This window comes from Hydractinia symbiolongicarpus, chromosome 9 (assembly GCF_029227915.1).
Source record: "Hydractinia symbiolongicarpus strain clone_291-10 chromosome 9, HSymV2.1, whole genome shotgun sequence".
Taxonomy (NCBI): domain Eukaryota; kingdom Metazoa; phylum Cnidaria; class Hydrozoa; order Anthoathecata; family Hydractiniidae; genus Hydractinia; species Hydractinia symbiolongicarpus.
The window spans coordinates 8,393,220-8,417,553 of record NC_079883.1 but is presented as its reverse complement, the minus strand read 5'-3'; the positions used below and the strand labels follow the sequence as shown (position 1 = coordinate 8,417,553).

General features: G+C 40.3%; 16 non-coding genes across 16 annotated transcripts; 12 read left to right on the top strand and 4 right to left on the bottom strand.

Annotated features, from left to right (window-relative positions):
- The first annotated feature begins 3,874 nt into the window (after positions 1–3,874).
- On the top strand, positions 3,875–3,947 carry Trnar-acg (transfer RNA arginine (anticodon ACG)). The gene has a single exon. It is a non-coding gene; the product is annotated as a tRNA-Arg (tRNA).
- Positions 3,948–4,269: 322 nt separating this feature from the next.
- LOC130660753 (U2 spliceosomal RNA) lies at positions 4,270–4,461 on the top strand. Its single transcript, XR_008987950.1, has one exon. It is a non-coding gene; the product is annotated as a U2 spliceosomal RNA (small nuclear RNA).
- A 185-nt stretch (positions 4,462–4,646) lies between these two features.
- Positions 4,647–4,811, top strand: LOC130659697 (U1 spliceosomal RNA). Its single transcript, XR_008986902.1, has one exon. It is a non-coding gene; the product is annotated as a U1 spliceosomal RNA (small nuclear RNA).
- A 328-nt stretch (positions 4,812–5,139) lies between these two features.
- Positions 5,140–5,258, bottom strand: LOC130660446 (5S ribosomal RNA). Its single transcript, XR_008987645.1, has one exon. It is a non-coding gene; the product is annotated as a 5S ribosomal RNA (ribosomal RNA).
- A 4,468-nt stretch (positions 5,259–9,726) lies between these two features.
- Trnar-acg (transfer RNA arginine (anticodon ACG)) lies at positions 9,727–9,799 on the top strand. The gene has a single exon. It is a non-coding gene; the product is annotated as a tRNA-Arg (tRNA).
- Positions 9,800–10,121: 322 nt separating this feature from the next.
- On the top strand, positions 10,122–10,313 carry LOC130660751 (U2 spliceosomal RNA). Its single transcript, XR_008987949.1, has one exon. It is a non-coding gene; the product is annotated as a U2 spliceosomal RNA (small nuclear RNA).
- Positions 10,314–10,498: 185 nt separating this feature from the next.
- LOC130659696 (U1 spliceosomal RNA) lies at positions 10,499–10,663 on the top strand. The gene has a single exon (XR_008986901.1). It is a non-coding gene; the product is annotated as a U1 spliceosomal RNA (small nuclear RNA).
- A 328-nt stretch (positions 10,664–10,991) lies between these two features.
- LOC130660433 (5S ribosomal RNA) lies at positions 10,992–11,110 on the bottom strand. Its single transcript, XR_008987632.1, has one exon. It is a non-coding gene; the product is annotated as a 5S ribosomal RNA (ribosomal RNA).
- Positions 11,111–15,105: 3,995 nt separating this feature from the next.
- Positions 15,106–15,178, top strand: Trnar-acg (transfer RNA arginine (anticodon ACG)). Its single transcript has one exon. It is a non-coding gene; the product is annotated as a tRNA-Arg (tRNA).
- A 322-nt stretch (positions 15,179–15,500) lies between these two features.
- Positions 15,501–15,692, top strand: LOC130660750 (U2 spliceosomal RNA). Its single transcript, XR_008987948.1, has one exon. It is a non-coding gene; the product is annotated as a U2 spliceosomal RNA (small nuclear RNA).
- A 185-nt stretch (positions 15,693–15,877) lies between these two features.
- Positions 15,878–16,042, top strand: LOC130659694 (U1 spliceosomal RNA). The gene has a single exon (XR_008986899.1). It is a non-coding gene; the product is annotated as a U1 spliceosomal RNA (small nuclear RNA).
- Positions 16,043–16,370: 328 nt separating this feature from the next.
- Positions 16,371–16,489, bottom strand: LOC130660421 (5S ribosomal RNA). Its single transcript, XR_008987620.1, has one exon. It is a non-coding gene; the product is annotated as a 5S ribosomal RNA (ribosomal RNA).
- Positions 16,490–20,957: 4,468 nt separating this feature from the next.
- Positions 20,958–21,030, top strand: Trnar-acg (transfer RNA arginine (anticodon ACG)). The gene has a single exon. It is a non-coding gene; the product is annotated as a tRNA-Arg (tRNA).
- A 322-nt stretch (positions 21,031–21,352) lies between these two features.
- Positions 21,353–21,544, top strand: LOC130660749 (U2 spliceosomal RNA). The gene has a single exon (XR_008987947.1). It is a non-coding gene; the product is annotated as a U2 spliceosomal RNA (small nuclear RNA).
- A 185-nt stretch (positions 21,545–21,729) lies between these two features.
- Positions 21,730–21,894, top strand: LOC130659693 (U1 spliceosomal RNA). The gene has a single exon (XR_008986897.1). It is a non-coding gene; the product is annotated as a U1 spliceosomal RNA (small nuclear RNA).
- A 328-nt stretch (positions 21,895–22,222) lies between these two features.
- On the bottom strand, positions 22,223–22,341 carry LOC130660408 (5S ribosomal RNA). The gene has a single exon (XR_008987608.1). It is a non-coding gene; the product is annotated as a 5S ribosomal RNA (ribosomal RNA).
- Between the last annotated feature and the right edge of the window lie 1,993 nt (positions 22,342–24,334).

Below are 24,334 nucleotides of genomic sequence, written 5' to 3'. Positions count from 1 at the left end.
TGTAAGTTAATACAAAAACGTACGAATATTTAACGTAAGTGTTAACGAAATAAACTTTACTCGTTTTTTCATCATAAAAATAGGATCGAAATCATGTTTTTTTAACCAATCATAATTAAGTATTAAACAAAAGATTTTTTTTTTAACCAATTAAATTGCGTATCGGCGTTTTCGGATCGAATTCGATCCGATTTTTTTACTTATAAACAAAAAGTTTTGACTTGCAGTTTAATGCTTATTTACAAGTTAAGTAGCAAAAATTTTTAACCATGTCTGACGCAGCAGCTAAAGGAGGAAAACAGGCACCTAAAGTAGCCAAGAAAGGTGAAAAAAGAGCCGGCAAAAAAGGAGGAAAGATTGGTGGAACTGGTGAAAAGAAACGCAAGAGAAAGAGAAAGGAAAGTTATGCTATTTACATCTACAATGTTTTGAAACAAGTTCACCCAGATGTCGGAGTTTCAAGCAAAGCTATGAGCATCATGAACTCATTTGTCAACGACATCTTTGAGCGCATTGCTTCCGAAGCTTCGCGTTTGGCTCTTCAAAACAAAAAGTCGACCATCTCTTCTCGTGAAATTCAAACCGCAGTACGTCTTCTCTTGCCTGGAGAACTTGCAAAACACGCAGTCAGTGAAGGAACAAAAGCCGTCACAAAATACACAAGCAGCAAGTAAACCAACGTCTACCAAACACAAACGGTCTTTTTTAAGACCACACATCTTTAAAAAAACATTTACTTGGCGTCACTACAAGTTAACCGAAGTTAATAAAACTTCTAAATAATGTGCTTAAGAACACTAGCCTACATTTAAAATACTTCCCCATGTGTGTGTGGATTAGCTTCACTTTTCATACGTATTATTAGCTGTACTTGCAGAAAAGACAAGTACATTGATCCATGTTATTGCTTACATTTAACTTAACCCAGCTTTTCACGGAAACACTCCCAGGCAAATTAACCCTACAAAGTATTTCTAAATTTTTTTTGTGTCATATATGACATAGTATCGTATAGCAATAAATGTAACTGTGACAAGACTTTACACATTGTGTAATTTGGAAGCGTGCACAAAGTAATGTTTTAAAAGATTTGTGGCTATAAAAATAGCCGTTTTTGTTGAGCAATGACAACGCTTAACCTCCGAATCCGTAAAGAGTTCTTCCTTGACGTTTTAAGGCATAAACAACATCCATAGCGGTAACGGTCTTGCGTTTAGCGTGCTCTGTGTAGGTTACAGCATCACGAATAACATTCTCTAAGAAAACCTTCAGTACACCTCTGGTTTCCTCATAGATAAGGCCAGAGATACGTTTGACACCACCTCGTCGAGCAAGACGCCGAATAGCAGGTTTTGTGATTCCCTGAATGTTATCACGAAGAATTTTTCGGTGACGTTTAGCACCTCCTTTTCCCAATCCTTTACCTCCTTTTCCGCGTCCAGACATATTGATATAGTTGCGTACAGAACGAGTACAAAAACAACGTTTGAGTTAACAGAATTCAGACAGCTTTAAAAAGAGGCCATAAAATTACCTACTGCTCGTGGAAACACCCTAATTAACCAATAGAGTTGCGTCATTACAAAATGTTCCGAACATTTTGTACATTTTTTTAAGTAAAACTGTAGTTTTTTTAAAAATTCGTGGTCTTAATGTTTCAGTAAGGCAATAAATTTGGCATCGTTGGAATTCGCCAAACCTTCTGCTACTTACTAAAAAAAAAAAAGTCAAAAGCTTTTGTGTATCAGAAGATACAGCCGTTTTCCCGTAGCCAAAAAACACAGATTTTATAAAAATGTTAAAGTAATGAGCGTAATGTCATTATGCAGCCAATCAGAAATTACTTTCTTAGCACCAATCAAATGGTTTGTTTTGAACCTTAGCTGTCAATCAATATGAGAAATAAAACTTTGGCGCGATAGTGCATTTTAGACCGTCTTGTGTATCCGTACTACATCGACTTCTTAAAATATGGCTCGTACAAAGCAAACTGCACGTAAATCTACTGGAGGAAAGGCTCCACGAAAACAACTCGCCACTAAAGCTGCGAGGAAAAGCGCACCAGCTACTGGAGGAGTGAAAAAACCACATCGTTACAGACCTGGTACAGTTGCTCTCAGAGAAATCAGAAGATACCAGAAGTCAACCGAGCTCTTGATCCGCAAGTTGCCTTTCCAGCGTCTTGTGCGAGAAATTGCTCAGGACTTCAAAACAGATCTGCGATTCCAGAGCACAGCCGTTATGGCTCTGCAAGAGGCTTCTGAAGCGTACCTTGTTGGCTTGTTCGAGGATACTAACTTGTGTGCCATTCACGCAAAACGAGTTACAATCATGCCTAAAGACATCCAGTTGGCAAGAAGAATTCGTGGGGAACGTGCCTAAGCATCTTACCAAACAAAAAACGGCTATTTTTATAGCCACACATCCATAAAAAATATTACGGCTAGCTTTTTATATCAAACTTTGTCCTGCTTTCTGTTTAAATTTTATGCTACATAAAAATTTTATGCTACATAAAGTTTGACAATGTTAAAAATATGAAGGGCAAGAAAAGTAAAAGCAAGAAAATAAGAAATTTAAAAACGAAAATACTTAAACTTAGGGAATCTAATCTTAAATTTACTCTTTTTTAACTGTTTAAGTGACTTAAACAAGTTTAACTTTGTACCAAGATAATGTTTTTTTGTAAATGTGTGGCTATAAAAATAGCCGTTTGTTAATGTAATAGCCAGATACACACAAATTATTTTTTTGCGGTCTTCTTTGCTGCCTTTTTGGGAGTCTTTTTGACCTTCTTTGCTGCAGGTTTTTTAGCAACAGGCTTCTTTGTGGGTTTCTTAGCTGCTGGTTTCTTAGCCGAGGCTTTCTTTGTGGCAGGCTTCTTTGCTGCTTTCTTTGGCGTGCTCTTCTTTGCTGGCTTCTTTTTTGGTGTACTTTTCTTTGCAGTAGGCTTCTTTGCCGTTGGCTTTTTTGCTGCGGCCTTTTTCTTAGGTTTTTCTTTTTTTACCTGACCTAGCTTGAATGATCCAGAAGCACCAGTGCCTTTAGTTTGAATCAAATCGCCTGATGTTACTCCTCGTTTAAGAGCCATTTTCAGATGATGATCTGAGTTTTCAGCAACTTTGTAATTTGCATGAATATATTTTGTAATAGCTTGGCGAGATGAACCACCGCGTTCCTTTAGGGTAGCGATAGCAGCCTTGATCATGTCCACATATTTAGGGTGATCAGCTGTCTTCTTTGCAGCAGGTTTCTTCTTGGGTGCGATTTTCTTTGGAGAAGCTGCTTCACTCATTTTTAATGTTTTCTTACAACAATCCAACGATAAACGATGCTTGTTATCACAGTAGAAGTATACTAAACATTACCGTGTAAATGAGATATAATTTAAGACGGTGCGAAGTATGCGGACGTAAAAGTACCACTCCCGGGAATTGATTTGGCGCGAAAACAGAAATGTGTGTTTCTGTACATCGTATAATGTCCGTTTTGGGTGCCGCGACTATGCGAAAGCATGTTAATTTTTATTTGTAGTACGACGCAATAGTCTGCAAGAGAAGCTGCTGGAGTTTGAGGTCTTCAGCATTACATCTAGTCTGTTAATTTGGGCTTCTTCCGCGCTCGTGTTAGGATTTTCATAAAGCGTTCTTTGGTTTGCGTTGCGTATGTCGGCCTACATCATCGACACGGCCTGTTTCCGGCTATTAGGAGCAATTCATATATTGGGCACTGCGTTTCGACTTTTTTATTAGACCACAGTAAAAAAATTCACTCACAGAAGTCCCTTTCTTTCATGGCTACAAACACGAAGAATTCTGTCGTAAGTAAAACGAATGCGCAAGCCAAAATGACGATGGGGCGAAGTCATAAGCATGGCCCTGTGGCCCAATGGATAAGGCATCTGACTACGAATCAGGGGATTCCAGGTTCGACTCCTGGCAGGGTCGCACTGTCGCATTTCGGCTGCATGGTCTACTGTGTAACGCGCGCGCACGTTCTGGCGTAATGCGTTGATAAACGGAATGTACGCAGACATATTGGAAAGTAATATCACGCACTTAGTATCGTCGCCTTTGTTAGCATTCATGTAAGTTACCATCCACTCGCTACAGTCGCTCTCCATCCTACGGCTAAATCAACAGCCGTGATTTTTACTATGTCGCCGTCCATCCGTACGCGGTGACAGTTGTAAGCTTTACAGTAACGTGACATGCTCCACAAGCAGTTACGGTGTGTGGACGATGCCTATCATGGCAACGCTTGTTCTTTATCGCTTCTCGGCCTAATGGCTAAGATCAAGTGTAGTATCTGTTCTTATCAGTTTAATATCTGGTAGGCCATTCTCTGAATGGTCAGTATATTAATCTGATTTTTGGCCTTGGGTCATGGAGGTGGATTCATTCACGCCGTGACCACGGGTTGCCTTGGTGTTGCACTATTACCGATGGCGGCCCACATAAGCAATAAAAGAATAATAGCAGTCCTCTTTCCGACGGCACTCTGCATAGTCTACGGCGGGAACAAAACGCGTACACTGGGGGAGAATACAGCCTATGCCCCGCGACACGGCAGTTTATAACACACTCAAGCCACAAGCATTAACAAACTTTGAAGGGTACCCTCATGCTACGGTGCAGTTCCAACTCATACTTACCTGACGGGGAAGTAAAGACTGATCAATGAGGGTTTTCTTCCAGAGTGAGGCTCTTGCATTGCACTACGCTTGGGCTGACCTCTGCGATTACTGCAAACGTCAGTAACTCGACCGTACAATTTCTGGTAGTGGGGGCCTGCGTCCGCGCTCGCCCCCTCCTTAAGTCAAAATGAATGAGCTTAGAAAAGTTGCGCGGCCAAATGTCGGTGGTGACTTAAACGCTAAGGTAAAACCTCGCTTGGCTGTTACGAAACGTGATTGCGATATAAGTCCTCGGAAGGCGGCGGAATTTTATTTTATTTGCCATTCCGTCAGGGTTATTGGATGATCGGCAATAGATCGAGTTTGTATGCATTTGAAAGCTCTTTTTTCTCGTACTATCACCTGAAAATGTCGTAGGAAAATGTCATAGGAAACACTTTCAACAACCGCCACGTTCCTTAATTGTTATAACAAGAAATATATCACAGCAAATGAAAATGAAAAGCCTACGACACCGGGAGTTCCCAGGCGGTCCCCCATCCAAGTACTATCCCGGCCCGACGATGCTTAACTTCCGTGATCAGACGAGAACGGGTGTGTTCATCGTGGTATGGCCGTAGACATTAGTAGGTGCAAATACGTGCAATTTATTTTGACGTTGTGATCAAATTTTTTTATTTAATTTCTTTGAGTTACTTAGGACAAGGCGTATGCATGGATTATCTATTAGACTTTAAGGTTATAGTTTTGTGAAAAAAACAATGTTTTTTTAAAGATGTGTGGCTATAAAAATAGCCGTTGTTTTCTGAGTGTAGCGGTTTACTTCTTCTGTCCTTTGTCGTTCTTCTTTGGGAGTAAGACAGCTTGAATGTTTGGCAAAACACCACCAGCTGCAATGGTTACACCGCTCAAAAGTTTGTTTAATTCTTCATCATTACGAACAGCCAATTGTAAATGTCTTGGAATAATCCTAGCTTTTTTGTTGTCTCTTGCTGCGTTACCAGCCAACTCCAATATCTCAGCAGATAAATATTCCAAGACGGCTGCTAAGTAAACTGGTGCTCCAGATCCAATTCGGTTAGCATAGTGCCCTCTACGAAGGAATCTATGCACTCTACCGACTGGAAATTGAAGTCCAGCTCTTGAGGATCTTGTCTTGGCTTTAGCCTTAGCTTTTCCACCTTTTCCACGTCCAGACATAACTGCGATTTGATTTGTAAGTTAATACAAAAACGTACGAATATTTAACGTAAGTGTTAACGAAATAAACTTTACTCGTTTTTTCATCATAAAAATAGGATCGAAATCATGTTTTTTTAACCAATCATAATTAAGTATTAAACAAAAGATTTTTTTTTTAACCAATTAAATTGCGTATCGGCGTTTTCGGATCGAATTCGATCCGATTTTTTTACTTATAAACAAAAAGTTTTGACTTGCAGTTTAATGCTTATTTACAAGTTAAGTAGCAAAAATTTTTAACCATGTCTGACGCAGCAGCTAAAGGAGGAAAACAGGCACCTAAAGTAGCCAAGAAAGGTGAAAAAAGAGCCGGCAAAAAAGGAGGAAAGATTGGTGGAACTGGTGAAAAGAAACGCAAGAGAAAGAGAAAGGAAAGTTATGCTATTTACATCTACAATGTTTTGAAACAAGTTCACCCAGATGTCGGAGTTTCAAGCAAAGCTATGAGCATCATGAACTCATTTGTCAACGACATCTTTGAGCGCATTGCTTCCGAAGCTTCGCGTTTGGCTCTTCAAAACAAAAAGTCGACCATCTCTTCTCGTGAAATTCAAACCGCAGTACGTCTTCTCTTGCCTGGAGAACTTGCAAAACACGCAGTCAGTGAAGGAACAAAAGCCGTCACAAAATACACAAGCAGCAAGTAAACCAACGTCTACCAAACACAAACGGTCTTTTTTAAGACCACACATCTTTAAAAAAACATTTACTTGGCGTCACTACAAGTTAACCGAAGTTAATAAAACTTCTAAATAATGTGCTTAAGAACACTAGCCTACATTTAAAATACTTCCCCATGTGTGTGTGGATTAGCTTCACTTTTCATACGTATTATTAGCTGTACTTGCAGAAAAGACAAGTACATTGATCCATGTTATTGCTTACATTTAACTTAACCCAGCTTTTCACGGAAACACTCCCAGGCAAATTAACCCTACAAAGTATTTCTAAATTTTTTTTGTGTCATATATGACATAGTATCGTATAGCAATAAATGTAACTGTGACAAGACTTTACACATTGTGTAATTTGGAAGCGTGCACAAAGTAATGTTTTAAAAGATTTGTGGCTATAAAAATAGCCGTTTTTGTTGAGCAATGACAACGCTTAACCTCCGAATCCGTAAAGAGTTCTTCCTTGACGTTTTAAGGCATAAACAACATCCATAGCGGTAACGGTCTTGCGTTTAGCGTGCTCTGTGTAGGTTACAGCATCACGAATAACATTCTCTAAGAAAACCTTCAGTACACCTCTGGTTTCCTCATAGATAAGGCCAGAGATACGTTTGACACCACCTCGTCGAGCAAGACGCCGAATAGCAGGTTTTGTGATTCCCTGAATGTTATCACGAAGAATTTTTCGGTGACGTTTAGCACCTCCTTTTCCCAATCCTTTACCTCCTTTTCCGCGTCCAGACATATTGATATAGTTGCGTACAGAACGAGTACAAAAACAACGTTTGAGTTAACAGAATTCAGACAGCTTTAAAAAGAGGCCATAAAATTACCTACTGCTCGTGGAAACACCCTAATTAACCAATAGAGTTGCGTCATTACAAAATGTTCCGAACATTTTGTACATTTTTTTAAGTAAAACTGTAGTTTTTTTAAAAATTCGTGGTCTTAATGTTTCAGTAAGGCAATAAATTTGGCATCGTTGGAATTCGCCAAACCTTCTGCTACTTACTAAAAAAAAAAAAAGTCAAAAGCTTTTGTGTATCAGAAGATACAGCCGTTTTCCCGTAGCCAAAAAACACAGATTTTATAAAAATGTTAAAGTAATGAGCGTAATGTCATTATGCAGCCAATCAGAAATTACTTTCTTAGCACCAATCAAATGGTTTGTTTTGAACCTTAGCTGTCAATCAATATGAGAAATAAAACTTTGGCGCGATAGTGCATTTTAGACCGTCTTGTGTATCCGTACTACATCGACTTCTTAAAATATGGCTCGTACAAAGCAAACTGCACGTAAATCTACTGGAGGAAAGGCTCCACGAAAACAACTCGCCACTAAAGCTGCGAGGAAAAGCGCACCAGCTACTGGAGGAGTGAAAAAACCACATCGTTACAGACCTGGTACAGTTGCTCTCAGAGAAATCAGAAGATACCAGAAGTCAACCGAGCTCTTGATCCGCAAGTTGCCTTTCCAGCGTCTTGTGCGAGAAATTGCTCAGGACTTCAAAACAGATCTGCGATTCCAGAGCACAGCCGTTATGGCTCTGCAAGAGGCTTCTGAAGCGTACCTTGTTGGCTTGTTCGAGGATACTAACTTGTGTGCCATTCACGCAAAACGAGTTACAATCATGCCTAAAGACATCCAGTTGGCAAGAAGAATTCGTGGGGAACGTGCCTAAGCATCTTACCAAACAAAAAACGGCTATTTTTATAGCCACACATCCATAAAAAATATTACGGCTAGCTTTTTATATCAAACTTTGTCCTGCTTTCTGTTTAAATTTTATGCTACATAAAAATTTTATGCTACATAAAGTTTGACAATGTTAAAAATATGAAGGGCAAGAAAAGTAAAAGCAAGAAAATAAGAAATTTAAAAACGAAAATACTTAAACTTAGGGAATCTAATCTTAAATTTACTCTTTTTTAACTGTTTAAGTGACTTAAACAAGTTTAACTTTGTACCAAGATAATGTTTTTTTGTAAATGTGTGGCTATAAAAATAGCCGTTTGTTAATGTAATAGCCAGATACACACAAATTATTTTTTTGCGGTCTTCTTTGCTGCCTTTTTGGGAGTCTTTTTGACCTTCTTTGCTGCAGGTTTTTTAGCAACAGGCTTCTTTGTGGGTTTCTTAGCTGCTGGTTTCTTAGCCGAGGCTTTCTTTGTGGCAGGCTTCTTTGCTGCTTTCTTTGGCGTGCTCTTCTTTGCTGGCTTCTTTTTTGGTGTACTTTTCTTTGCAGTAGGCTTCTTTGCCGTTGGCTTTTTTGCTGCGGCCTTTTTCTTAGGTTTTTCTTTTTTTACCTGACCTAGCTTGAATGATCCAGAAGCACCAGTGCCTTTAGTTTGAATCAAATCGCCTGATGTTACTCCTCGTTTAAGAGCCATTTTCAGATGATGATCTGAGTTTTCAGCAACTTTGTAATTTGCATGAATATATTTTGTAATAGCTTGGCGAGATGAACCACCGCGTTCCTTTAGGGTAGCGATAGCAGCCTTGATCATGTCCACATATTTAGGGTGATCAGCTGTCTTCTTTGCAGCAGGTTTCTTCTTGGGTGCGATTTTCTTTGGAGAAGCTGCTTCACTCATTTTTAATGTTTTCTTACAACAATCCAACGATAAACGATGCTTGTTATCACAGTAGAAGTATACTAAACATTACCGTGTAAATGAGATATAATTTAAGACGGTGCGAAGTATGCGGACGTAAAAGTACCACTCCCGGGAATTGATTTGGCGCGAAAACAGAAATGTGTGTTTCTGTACATCGTATAATGTCCGTTTTGGGTGCCGCGACTATGCGAAAGCATGTTAATTTTTATTTGTAGTACGACGCAATAGTCTGCAAGAGAAGCTGCTGGAGTTTGAGGTCTTCAGCATTACATCTAGTCTGTTAATTTGGGCTTCTTCCGCGCTCGTGTTAGGATTTTCATAAAGCGTTCTTTGGTTTGCGTTGCGTATGTCGGCCTACATCATCGACACGGCCTGTTTCCGGCTATTAGGAGCAATTCATATATTGGGCACTGCGTTTCGACTTTTTTATTAGACCACAGTAAAAAAATTCACTCACAGAAGTCCCTTTCTTTCATGGCTACAAACACGAAGAATTCTGTCGTAAGTAAAACGAATGCGCAAGCCAAAATGACGATGGGGCGAAGTCATAAGCATGGCCCTGTGGCCCAATGGATAAGGCATCTGACTACGAATCAGGGGATTCCAGGTTCGACTCCTGGCAGGGTCGCACTGTCGCATTTCGGCTGCATGGTCTACTGTGTAACGCGCGCGCACGTTCTGGCGTAATGCGTTGATAAACGGAATGTACGCAGACATATTGGAAAGTAATATCACGCACTTAGTATCGTCGCCTTTGTTAGCATTCATGTAAGTTACCATCCACTCGCTACAGTCGCTCTCCATCCTACGGCTAAATCAACAGCCGTGATTTTTACTATGTCGCCGTCCATCCGTACGCGGTGACAGTTGTAAGCTTTACAGTAACGTGACATGCTCCACAAGCAGTTACGGTGTGTGGACGATGCCTATCATGGCAACGCTTGTTCTTTATCGCTTCTCGGCCTAATGGCTAAGATCAAGTGTAGTATCTGTTCTTATCAGTTTAATATCTGGTAGGCCATTCTCTGAATGGTCAGTATATTAATCTGATTTTTGGCCTTGGGTCATGGAGGTGGATTCATTCACGCCGTGACCACGGGTTGCCTTGGTGTTGCACTATTACCGATGGCGGCCCACATAAGCAATAAAAGAATAATAGCAGTCCTCTTTCCGACGGCACTCTGCATAGTCTACGGCGGGAACAAAACGCGTACACTGGGGGAGAATACAGCCTATGCCCCGCGACACGGCAGTTTATAACACACTCAAGCCACAAGCATTAACAAACTTTGAAGGGTACCCTCATGCTACGGTGCAGTTCCAACTCATACTTACCTGACGGGGAAGTAAAGACTGATCAATGAGGGTTTTCTTCCAGAGTGAGGCTCTTGCATTGCACTACGCTTGGGCTGACCTCTGCGATTACTGCAAACGTCAGTAACTCGACCGTACAATTTCTGGTAGTGGGGGCCTGCGTCCGCGCTCGCCCCCTCCTTAAGTCAAAATGAATGAGCTTAGAAAAGTTGCGCGGCCAAATGTCGGTGGTGACTTAAACGCTAAGGTAAAACCTCGCTTGGCTGTTACGAAACGTGATTGCGATATAAGTCCTCGGAAGGCGGCGGAATTTTATTTTATTTGCCATTCCGTCAGGGTTATTGGATGATCGGCAATAGATCGAGTTTGTATGCATTTGAAAGCTCTTTTTTCTCGTACTATCACCTGAAAATGTCGTAGGAAAATGTCATAGGAAACACTTTCAACAACCGCCACGTTCCTTAATTGTTATAACAAGAAATATATCACAGCAAATGAAAATGAAAAGCCTACGACACCGGGAGTTCCCAGGCGGTCCCCCATCCAAGTACTATCCCGGCCCGACGATGCTTAACTTCCGTGATCAGACGAGAACGGGTGTGTTCATCGTGGTATGGCCGTAGACATTAGTAGGTGCAAATACGTGCAATTTATTTTGACGTTGTGATCAAATTTTTTTATTTAATTTCTTTGAGTTACTTAGGACAAGGCGTATGCATGGATTATCTATTAGACTTTAAGGTTATAGTTTTGTGAAAAAAACAATGTTTTTTTAAAGATGTGTGGCTATAAAAATAGCCGTTGTTTTCTGAGTGTAGCGGTTTACTTCTTCTGTCCTTTGTCGTTCTTCTTTGGGAGTAAGACAGCTTGAATGTTTGGCAAAACACCACCAGCTGCAATGGTTACACCGCTCAAAAGTTTGTTTAATTCTTCATCATTACGAACAGCCAATTGTAAATGTCTTGGAATAATCCTAGCTTTTTTGTTGTCTCTTGCTGCGTTACCAGCCAACTCCAATATCTCAGCAGATAAATATTCCAAGACGGCTGCTAAGTAAACTGGTGCTCCAGATCCAATTCGGTTAGCATAGTGCCCTCTACGAAGGAATCTATGCACTCTACCGACTGGAAATTGAAGTCCAGCTCTTGAGGATCTTGTCTTGGCTTTAGCCTTAGCTTTTCCACCTTTTCCACGTCCAGACATAACTGCGATTTGATTTGTAAGTTAATACAAAAACGTACGAATATTTAACGTAAGTGTTAACGAAATAAACTTTACTCGTTTTTTCATCATAAAAATAGGATCGAAATCATGTTTTTTTAACCAATCATAATTAAGTATTAAACAAAAGATTTTTTTTTTAACCAATTAAATTGCGTATCGGCGTTTTCGGATCGAATTCGATCCGATTTTTTTACTTATAAACAAAAAGTTTTGACTTGCAGTTTAATGCTTATTTACAAGTTAAGTAGCAAAAATTTTTAACCATGTCTGACGCAGCAGCTAAAGGAGGAAAACAGGCACCTAAAGTAGCCAAGAAAGGTGAAAAAAGAGCCGGCAAAAAAGGAGGAAAGATTGGTGGAACTGGTGAAAAGAAACGCAAGAGAAAGAGAAAGGAAAGTTATGCTATTTACATCTACAATGTTTTGAAACAAGTTCACCCAGATGTCGGAGTTTCAAGCAAAGCTATGAGCATCATGAACTCATTTGTCAACGACATCTTTGAGCGCATTGCTTCCGAAGCTTCGCGTTTGGCTCTTCAAAACAAAAAGTCGACCATCTCTTCTCGTGAAATTCAAACCGCAGTACGTCGTCAAAGTAATGTTTTAAAAGATTTGTGGCTATAAAAATAGCCGTTTTTGTTGAGCAATGACAACGCTTAACCTCCGAATCCGTAAAGAGTTCTTCCTTGACGTTTTAAGGCATAAACAACATCCATAGCGGTAACGGTCTTGCGTTTAGCGTGCTCTGTGTAGGTTACAGCATCACGAATAACATTCTCTAAGAAAACCTTCAGTACACCTCTGGTTTCCTCATAGATAAGGCCAGAGATACGTTTGACACCACCTCGTCGAGCAAGACGCCGAATAGCAGGTTTTGTGATTCCCTGAATGTTATCACGAAGAATTTTTCGGTGACGTTTAGCACCTCCTTTTCCCAATCCTTTACCTCCTTTTCCGCGTCCAGACATATTGATATAGTTGCGTACAGAACGAGTACAAAAACAACGTTTGAGTTAACAGAATTCAGACAGCTTTAAAAAGAGGCCATAAAATTACCTACTGCTCGTGGAAACACCCTAATTAACCAATAGAGTTGCGTCATTACAAAATGTTCCGAACATTTTGTACATTTTTTTAAGTAAAACTGTAGTTTTTTTAAAAATTCGTGGTCTTAATGTTTCAGTAAGGCAATAAATTTGGCATCGTTGGAATTCGCCAAACCTTCTGCTACTTACTAAAAAAAAAAAAAGTCAAAAGCTTTTGTGTATCAGAAGATACAGCCGTTTTCCCGTAGCCAAAAAACACAGATTTTATAAAAATGTTAAAGTAATGAGCGTAATGTCATTATGCAGCCAATCAGAAATTACTTTCTTAGCACCAATCAAATGGTTTGTTTTGAACCTTAGCTGTCAATCAATATGAGAAATAAAACTTTGGCGCGATAGTGCATTTTAGACCGTCTTGTGTATCCGTACTACATCGACTTCTTAAAATATGGCTCGTACAAAGCAAACTGCACGTAAATCTACTGGAGGAAAGGCTCCACGAAAACAACTCGCCACTAAAGCTGCGAGGAAAAGCGCACCAGCTACTGGAGGAGTGAAAAAACCACATCGTTACAGACCTGGTACAGTTGCTCTCAGAGAAATCAGAAGATACCAGAAGTCAACCGAGCTCTTGATCCGCAAGTTGCCTTTCCAGCGTCTTGTGCGAGAAATTGCTCAGGACTTCAAAACAGATCTGCGATTCCAGAGCACAGCCGTTATGGCTCTGCAAGAGGCTTCTGAAGCGTACCTTGTTGGCTTGTTCGAGGATACTAACTTGTGTGCCATTCACGCAAAACGAGTTACAATCATGCCTAAAGACATCCAGTTGGCAAGAAGAATTCGTGGGGAACGTGCCTAAGCATCTTACCAAACAAAAAACGGCTATTTTTATAGCCACACATCCATAAAAAATATTACGGCTAGCTTTTTATATCAAACTTTGTCCTGCTTTCTGTTTAAATTTTATGCTACATAAAAATTTTATGCTACATAAAGTTTGACAATGTTAAAAATATGAAGGGCAAGAAAAGTAAAAGCAAGAAAATAAGAAATTTAAAAACGAAAATACTTAAACTTAGGGAATCTAATCTTAAATTTACTCTTTTTTAACTGTTTAAGTGACTTAAACAAGTTTAACTTTGTACCAAGATAATGTTTTTTTGTAAATGTGTGGCTATAAAAATAGCCGTTTGTTAATGTAATAGCCAGATACACACAAATTATTTTTTTGCGGTCTTCTTTGCTGCCTTTTTGGGAGTCTTTTTGACCTTCTTTGCTGCAGGTTTTTTAGCAACAGGCTTCTTTGTGGGTTTCTTAGCTGCTGGTTTCTTAGCCGAGGCTTTCTTTGTGGCAGGCTTCTTTGCTGCTTTCTTTGGCGTGCTCTTCTTTGCTGGCTTCTTTTTTGGTGTACTTTTCTTTGCAGTAGGCTTCTTTGCCGTTGGCTTTTTTGCTGCGGCCTTTTTCTTAGGTTTTTCTTTTTTTACCTGACCTAGCTTGAATGATCCAGAAGCACCAGTGCCTTTAGTTTGAATCAAATCGCCTGATGTTACTCCTCGTTTAAGAGCCATTTTCAGATGATGATCTGAGTTTTCAGCAACTTTGTAATTTGCATGAATATATTTTGTAATAGCTTGGCGAGATGAACCACCGCGTTCCTTTAGGGTAGCGATAGCAGCCTTGATCATGTCCACATATTTAGGGTGATCAGCTGTCTTCTTTGCAGCAGGTTTCTTCTTGGGTGCGATTTTCTTTGGAGAAGCTGCTTCACTCATTTTTAATGTTTTCTTACAACAATCCAACGATAAACGATGCTTGTTATCACAGTAGAAGTATACTAAACATTACCGTGTAAATGAGATATAATTTAAGACGGTGCGAAGTATGCGGACGTAAAAGTACCACTCCCGGGAATTGATTTGGCGCGAAAACAGAAATGTGTGTTTCTGTACATCGTATAATGTCCGTTTTGGGTGCCGCGACTATGCGAAAGCATGTTAATTTTTATTTGTAGTACGACGCAATAGTCTGCAAGAGAAGCTGCTGGAGTTTGAGGTCTTCAGCATTACATCTAGTCTGTTAATTTGGGCTTCTTCCGCGCTCGTGTTAGGATTTTCATAAAGCGTTCTTTGGTTTGCGTTGCGTATGTCGGCCTACATCATCGACACGGCCTGTTTCCGGCTATTAGGAGCAATTCATATATTGGGCACTGCGTTTCGACTTTTTTATTAGACCACAGTAAAAAAATTCACTCACAGAAGTCCCTTTCTTTCATGGCTACAAACACGAAGAATTCTGTCGTAAGTAAAACGAATGCGCAAGCCAAAATGACGATGGGGCGAAGTCATAAGCATGGCCCTGTGGCCCAATGGATAAGGCATCTGACTACGAATCAGGGGATTCCAGGTTCGACTCCTGGCAGGGTCGCACTGTCGCATTTCGGCTGCATGGTCTACTGTGTAACGCGCGCGCACGTTCTGGCGTAATGCGTTGATAAACGGAATGTACGCAGACATATTGGAAAGTAATATCACGCACTTAGTATCGTCGCCTTTGTTAGCATTCATGTAAGTTACCATCCACTCGCTACAGTCGCTCTCCATCCTACGGCTAAATCAACAGCCGTGATTTTTACTATGTCGCCGTCCATCCGTACGCGGTGACAGTTGTAAGCTTTACAGTAACGTGACATGCTCCACAAGCAGTTACGGTGTGTGGACGATGCCTATCATGGCAACGCTTGTTCTTTATCGCTTCTCGGCCTAATGGCTAAGATCAAGTGTAGTATCTGTTCTTATCAGTTTAATATCTGGTAGGCCATTCTCTGAATGGTCAGTATATTAATCTGATTTTTGGCCTTGGGTCATGGAGGTGGATTCATTCACGCCGTGACCACGGGTTGCCTTGGTGTTGCACTATTACCGATGGCGGCCCACATAAGCAATAAAAGAATAATAGCAGTCCTCTTTCCGACGGCACTCTGCATAGTCTACGGCGGGAACAAAACGCGTACACTGGGGGAGAATACAGCCTATGCCCCGCGACACGGCAGTTTATAACACACTCAAGCCACAAGCATTAACAAACTTTGAAGGGTACCCTCATGCTACGGTGCAGTTCCAACTCATACTTACCTGACGGGGAAGTAAAGACTGATCAATGAGGGTTTTCTTCCAGAGTGAGGCTCTTGCATTGCACTACGCTTGGGCTGACCTCTGCGATTACTGCAAACGTCAGTAACTCGACCGTACAATTTCTGGTAGTGGGGGCCTGCGTCCGCGCTCGCCCCCTCCTTAAGTCAAAATGAATGAGCTTAGAAAAGTTGCGCGGCCAAATGTCGGTGGTGACTTAAACGCTAAGGTAAAACCTCGCTTGGCTGTTACGAAACGTGATTGCGATATAAGTCCTCGGAAGGCGGCGGAATTTTATTTTATTTGCCATTCCGTCAGGGTTATTGGATGATCGGCAATAGATCGAGTTTGTATGCATTTGAAAGCTCTTTTTTCTCGTACTATCACCTGAAAATGTCGTAGGAAAATGTCATAGGAAACACTTTCAACAACCGCCACGTTCCTTAATTGTTATAACAAGAAATATATCACAGCAAATGAAAATGAAAAGCCTACGACACCGGGAGTTCCCAGGCGGTCCCCCATCCAAGTACTATCCCGGCCCGACGATGCTTAACTTCCGTGATCAGACGAGAACGGGTGTGTTCATCGTGGTATGGCCGTAGACATTAGTAGGTGCAAATACGTGCAATTTATTTTGACGTTGTGATCAAATTTTTTTATTTAATTTCTTTGAGTTACTTAGGACAAGGCGTATGCATGGATTATCTATTAGACTTTAAGGTTATAGTTTTGTGAAAAAAACAATGTTTTTTTAAAGATGTGTGGCTATAAAAATAGCCGTTGTTTTCTGAGTGTAGCGGTTTACTTCTTCTGTCCTTTGTCGTTCTTCTTTGGGAGTAAGACAGCTTGAATGTTTGGCAAAACACCACCAGCTGCAATGGTTACACCGCTCAAAAGTTTGTTTAATTCTTCATCATTACGAACAGCCAATTGTAAATGTCTTGGAATAATCCTAGCTTTTTTGTTGTCTCTTGCTGCGTTACCAGCCAACTCCAATATCTCAGCAGATAAATATTCCAAGACGGCTGCTAAGTAAACTGGTGCTCCAGATCCAATTCGGTTAGCATAGTGCCCTCTACGAAGGAATCTATGCACTCTACCGACTGGAAATTGAAGTCCAGCTCTTGAGGATCTTGTCTTGGCTTTAGCCTTAGCTTTTCCACCTTTTCCACGTCCAGACATAACTGCGATTTGATTTGTAAGTTAATACAAAAACGTACGAATATTTAACGTAAGTGTTAACGAAATAAACTTTACTCGTTTTTTCATCATAAAAATAGGATCGAAATCATGTTTTTTTAACCAATCATAATTAAGTATTAAACAAAAGATTTTTTTTTTAACCAATTAAATTGCGTATCGGCGTTTTCGGATCGAATTCGATCCGATTTTTTTACTTATAAACAAAAAGTTTTGACTTGCAGTTTAATGCTTATTTACAAGTTAAGTAGCAAAAATTTTTAACCATGTCTGACGCAGCAGCTAAAGGAGGAAAACAGGCACCTAAAGTAGCCAAGAAAGGTGAAAAAAGAGCCGGCAAAAAAGGAGGAAAGATTGGTGGAACTGGTGAAAAGAAACGCAAGAGAAAGAGAAAGGAAAGTTATGCTATTTACATCTACAATGTTTTGAAACAAGTTCACCCAGATGTCGGAGTTTCAAGCAAAGCTATGAGCATCATGAACTCATTTGTCAACGACATCTTTGAGCGCATTGCTTCCGAAGCTTCGCGTTTGGCTCTTCAAAACAAAAAGTCGACCATCTCTTCTCGTGAAATTCAAACCGCAGTACGTCTTCTCTTGCCTGGAGAACTTGCAAAACACGCAGTCAGTGAAGGAACAAAAGCCGTCACAAAATACACAAGCAGCAAGTAAACCAACGTCTACCAAACACAAACGGTCTTTTTTAAGACCACACATCTTTAAAAAAACATTTACTTGGCGTCACTACAAGTTAACCGAAGTTAATAAAACTTCTAAATAATGTGCTTAAGAACACTAGCCTACATTTAAAATACTTCCCCATGTGTGTGTGGATTAGCTTCACTTTTCATACGTATTATTAGCTGTACTTGCAGAAAAGACAAGTACATTGATCCATGTTATTGCTTACATTTAACTTAACCCAGCTTTTCACGGAAACACTCCCAGGCAAATTAACCCTACAAAGTATTTCTAAATTTTTTTTGTGTCATATATGACATAGTATCGTATAGCAATAAATGTAACTGTGACAAGACTTTACACATTGTGTAATTTGGAAGCGTGCACAAAGTAATGTTTTAAAAGATTTGTGGCTATAAAAATAGCCGTTTTTGTTGAGCAATGACAACGCTTAACCTCCGAATCCGTAAAGAGTTCTTCCTTGACGTTTTAAGGCATAAACAACATCCATAGCGGTAACGGTCTTGCGTTTAGCGTGCTCTGTGTAGGTTACAGCATCACGAATAACATTCTCTAAGAAAACCTTCAGTACACCTCTGGTTTCCTCATAGATAAGGCCAGAGATACGTTTGACACCACCTCGTCGAGCAAGACGCCGAATAGCAGGTTTTGTGATTCCCTGAATGTTATCACGAAGAATTTTTCGGTGACGTTTAGCACCTCCTTTTCCCAATCCTTTACCTCCTTTTCCGCGTCCAGACATATTGATATAGTTGCGTACAGAACGAGTACAAAAACAACGTTTGAGTTAACAGAATTCAGACAGCTTTAAAAAGAGGCCATAAAATTACCTACTGCTCGTGGAAACACCCTAATTAACCAATAGAGTTGCGTCATTACAAAATGTTCCGAACATTTTGTACATTTTTTTAAGTAAAACTGTAGTTTTTTTAAAAATTCGTGGTCTTAATGTTTCAGTAAGGCAATAAATTTGGCATCGTTGGAATTCGCCAAACCTTCTGCTACTTACTAAAAAAAAAAAAAGTCAAAAGCTTTTGTGTATCAGAAGATACAGCCGTTTTCCCGTAGCCAAAAAACACAGATTTTATAAAAATGTTAAAGTAATGAGCGTAATGTCATTATGCAGCCAATCAGAAATTACTTTCTTAGCACCAATCAAATGGTTTGTTTTGAACCTTAGCTGTCAATCAATATGAGAAATAAAACTTTGGCGCGATAGTGCATTTTAGACCGTCTTGTGTATCCGTACTACATCGACTTCTTAAAATATGGCTCGTACAAAGCAAACTGCACGTAAATCTACTGGAGGAAAGGCTCCACGAAAACAACTCGCCACTAAAGCTGCGAGGAAAAGCGCACCAGCTACTGGAGGAGTGAAAAAACCACATCGTTACAGACCTGGTACAGTTGCTCTCAGAGAAATCAGAAGATACCAGAAGTCAACCGAGCTCTTGATCCGCAAGTTGCCTTTCCAGCGTCTTGTGCGAGAAATTGCTCAGGACTTCAAAACAGATCTGCGATTCCAGAGCACAGCCGTTATGGCTCTGCAAGAGGCTTCTGAAGCGTACCTTGTTGGCTTGTTCGAGGATACTAACTTGTGTGCCATTCACGCAAAACGAGTTACAATCATGCCTAAAGACATCCAGTTGGCAAGAAGAATTCGTGGGGAACGTGCCTAAGCATCTTACCAAACAAAAAACGGCTATTTTTATAGCCACACATCCATAAAAAATATTACGGCTAGCTTTTTATATCAAACTTTGTCCTGCTTTCTGTTTAAATTTTATGCTACATAAAAATTTTATGCTACATAAAGTTTGACAATGTTAAAAATATGAAGGGCAAGAAAAGTAAAAGCAAGAAAATAAGAAATTTAAAAACGAAAATACTTAAACTTAGGGAATCTAATCTTAAATTTACTCTTTTTTAACTGTTTAAGTGACTTAAACAAGTTTAACTTTGTACCAAGATAATGTTTTTTTGTAAATGTGTGGCTATAAAAATAGCCGTTTGTTAATGTAATAGCCAGATACACACAAATTATTTTTTTGCGGTCTTCTTTGCTGCCTTTTTGGGAGTCTTTTTGACCTTCTTTGCTGCAGGTTTTTTAGCAACAGGCTTCTTTGTGGGTTTCTTAGCTGCTGGTTTCTTAGCCGAGGCTTTCTTTGTGGCAGGCTTCTTTGCTGCTTTCTTTGGCGTGCTCTTCTTTGCTGGCTTCTTTTTTGGTGTACTTTTCTTTGCAGTAGGCTTCTTTGCCGTTGGCTTTTTTGCTGCGGCCTTTTTCTTAGGTTTTTCTTTTTTTACCTGACCTAGCTTGAATGATCCAGAAGCACCAGTGCCTTTAGTTTGAATCAAATCGCCTGATGTTACTCCTCGTTTAAGAGCCATTTTCAGATGATGATCTGAGTTTTCAGCAACTTTGTAATTTGCATGAATATATTTTGTAATAGCTTGGCGAGATGAACCACCGCGTTCCTTTAGGGTAGCGATAGCAGCCTTGATCATGTCCACATATTTAGGGTGATCAGCTGTCTTCTTTGCAGCAGGTTTCTTCTTGGGTGCGATTTTCTTTGGAGAAGCTGCTTCACTCATTTTTAATGTTTTCTTACAACAATCCAACGATAAACGATGCTTGTTATCACAGTAGAAGTATACTAAACATTACCGTGTAAATGAGATATAATTTAAGACGGTGCGAAGTATGCGGACGTAAAAGTACCACTCCCGGGAATTGATTTGGCGCGAAAACAGAAATGTGTGTTTCTGTACATCGTATAATGTCCGTTTTGGGTGCCGCGACTATGCGAAAGCATGTTAATTTTTATTTGTAGTACGACGCAATAGTCTGCAAGAGAAGCTGCTGGAGTTTGAGGTCTTCAGCATTACATCTAGTCTGTTAATTTGGGCTTCTTCCGCGCTCGTGTTAGGATTTTCATAAAGCGTTCTTTGGTTTGCGTTGCGTATGTCGGCCTACATCATCGACACGGCCTGTTTCCGGCTATTAGGAGCAATTCATATATTGGGCACTGCGTTTCGACTTTTTTATTAGACCACAGTAAAAAAATTCACTCACAGAAGTCCCTTTCTTTCATGGCTACAAACACGAAGAATTCTGTCGTAAGTAAAACGAATGCGCAAGCCAAAATGACGATGGGGCGAAGTCATAAGCATGGCCCTGTGGCCCAATGGATAAGGCATCTGACTACGAATCAGGGGATTCCAGGTTCGACTCCTGGCAGGGTCGCACTGTCGCATTTCGGCTGCATGGTCTACTGTGTAACGCGCGCGCACGTTCTGGCGTAATGCGTTGATAAACGGAATGTACGCAGACATATTGGAAAGTAATATCACGCACTTAGTATCGTCGCCTTTGTTAGCATTCATGTAAGTTACCATCCACTCGCTACAGTCGCTCTCCATCCTACGGCTAAATCAACAGCCGTGATTTTTACTATGTCGCCGTCCATCCGTACGCGGTGACAGTTGTAAGCTTTACAGTAACGTGACATGCTCCACAAGCAGTTACGGTGTGTGGACGATGCCTATCATGGCAACGCTTGTTCTTTATCGCTTCTCGGCCTAATGGCTAAGATCAAGTGTAGTATCTGTTCTTATCAGTTTAATATCTGGTAGGCCATTCTCTGAATGGTCAGTATATTAATCTGATTTTTGGCCTTGGGTCATGGAGGTGGATTCATTCACGCCGTGACCACGGGTTGCCTTGGTGTTGCACTATTACCGATGGCGGCCCACATAAGCAATAAAAGAATAATAGCAGTCCTCTTTCCGACGGCACTCTGCATAGTCTACGGCGGGAACAAAACGCGTACACTGGGGGAGAATACAGCCTATGCCCCGCGACACGGCAGTTTATAACACACTCAAGCCACAAGCATTAACAAACTTTGAAGGGTACCCTCATGCTACGGTGCAGTTCCAACTCATACTTACCTGACGGGGAAGTAAAGACTGATCAATGAGGGTTTTCTTCCAGAGTGAGGCTCTTGCATTGCACTACGCTTGGGCTGACCTCTGCGATTACTGCAAACGTCAGTAACTCGACCGTACAATTTCTGGTAGTGGGGGCCTGCGTCCGCGCTCGCCCCCTCCTTAAGTCAAAATGAATGAGCTTAGAAAAGTTGCGCGGCCAAATGTCGGTGGTGACTTAAACGCTAAGGTAAAACCTCGCTTGGCTGTTACGAAACGTGATTGCGATATAAGTCCTCGGAAGGCGGCGGAATTTTATTTTATTTGCCATTCCGTCAGGGTTATTGGATGATCGGCAATAGATCGAGTTTGTATGCATTTGAAAGCTCTTTTTTCTCGTACTATCACCTGAAAATGTCGTAGGAAAATGTCATAGGAAACACTTTCAACAACCGCCACGTTCCTTAATTGTTATAACAAGAAATATATCACAGCAAATGAAAATGAAAAGCCTACGACACCGGGAGTTCCCAGGCGGTCCCCCATCCAAGTACTATCCCGGCCCGACGATGCTTAACTTCCGTGATCAGACGAGAACGGGTGTGTTCATCGTGGTATGGCCGTAGACATTAGTAGGTGCAAATACGTGCAATTTATTTTGACGTTGTGATCAAATTTTTTTATTTAATTTCTTTGAGTTACTTAGGACAAGGCGTATGCATGGATTATCTATTAGACTTTAAGGTTATAGTTTTGTGAAAAAAACAATGTTTTTTTAAAGATGTGTGGCTATAAAAATAGCCGTTGTTTTCTGAGTGTAGCGGTTTACTTCTTCTGTCCTTTGTCGTTCTTCTTTGGGAGTAAGACAGCTTGAATGTTTGGCAAAACACCACCAGCTGCAATGGTTACACCGCTCAAAAGTTTGTTTAATTCTTCATCATTACGAACAGCCAATTGTAAATGTCTTGGAATAATCCTAGCTTTTTTGTTGTCTCTTGCTGCGTTACCAGCCAACTCCAATATCTCAGCAGATAAATATTCCAAGACGGCTGCTAAGTAAACTGGTGCTCCAGATCCAATTCGGTTAGCATAGTGCCCTCTACGAAGGAATCTATGCACTCTACCGACTGGAAATTGAAGTCCAGCTCTTGAGGATCTTGTCTTGGCTTTAGCCTTAGCTTTTCCACCTTTTCCACGTCCAGACATAACTGCGATTTGATTTGTAAGTTAATACAAAAACGTACGAATATTTAACGTAAGTGTTAACGAAATAAACTTTACTCGTTTTTTCATCATAAAAATAGGATCGAAATCATGTTTTTTTAACCAATCATAATTAAGTATTAAACAAAAGATTTTTTTTTTAACCAATTAAATTGCGTATCGGCGTTTTCGGATCGAATTCGATCCGATTTTTTTACTTATAAACAAAAAGTTTTGACTTGCAGTTTAATGCTTATTTACAAGTTAAGTAGCAAAAATTTTTAACCATGTCTGACGCAGCAGCTAAAGGAGGAAAACAGGCACCTAAAGTAGCCAAGAAAGGTGAAAAAAGAGCCGGCAAAAAAGGAGGAAAGATTGGTGGAACTGGTGAAAAGAAACGCAAGAGAAAGAGAAAGGAAAGTTATGCTATTTACATCTACAATGTTTTGAAACAAGTTCACCCAGATGTCGGAGTTTCAAGCAAAGCTATGAGCATCATGAACTCATTTGTCAACGACATCTTTGAGCGCATTGCTTCCGAAGCTTCGCGTTTGGCTCTTCAAAACAAAAAGTCGACCATCTCTTCTCGTGAAATTCAAACCGCAGTACGTCTTCTCTTGCCTGGAGAACTTGCAAAACACGCAGTCAGTGAAGGAACAAAAGCCGTCACAAAATACACAAGCAGCAAGTAAACCAACGTCTACCAAACACAAACGGTCTTTTTTAAGACCACACATCTTTAAAAAAACATTTACTTGGCGTCACTACAAGTTAACCGAAGTTAATAAAACTTCTAAATAATGTGCTTAAGAACACTAGCCTACATTTAAAATACTTCCCCATGTGTGTGTGGATTAGCTTCACTTTTCATACGTATTATTAGCTGTACTTGCAGAAAAGACAAGTACATTGATCCATGTTATTGCTTACATTTAACTTAACCCAGCTTTTCACGGAAACACTCCCAGGCAAATTAACCCTACAAAGTATTTCTAAATTTTTTTTGTGTCATATATGACATAGTATCGTATAGCAATAAATGTAACTGTGACAAGACTTTACACATTGTGTAATTTGGAAGCGTGCACAAAGTAATGTTTTAAAAGATTTGTGGCTATAAAAATAGCCGTTTTTGTTGAGCAATGACAACGCTTAACCTCCGAATCCGTAAAGAGTTCTTCCTTGACGTTTTAAGGCATAAACAACATCCATAGCGGTAACGGTCTTGCGTTTAGCGTGCTCTGTGTAGGTTACAGCATCACGAATAACATTCTCTAAGAAAACCTTCAGTACACCTCTGGTTTCCTCATAGATAAGGCCAGAGATACGTTTGACACCACCTCGTCGAGCAAGACGCCGAATAGCAGGTTTTGTGATTCCCTGAATGTTATCACGAAGAATTTTTCGGTGACGTTTAG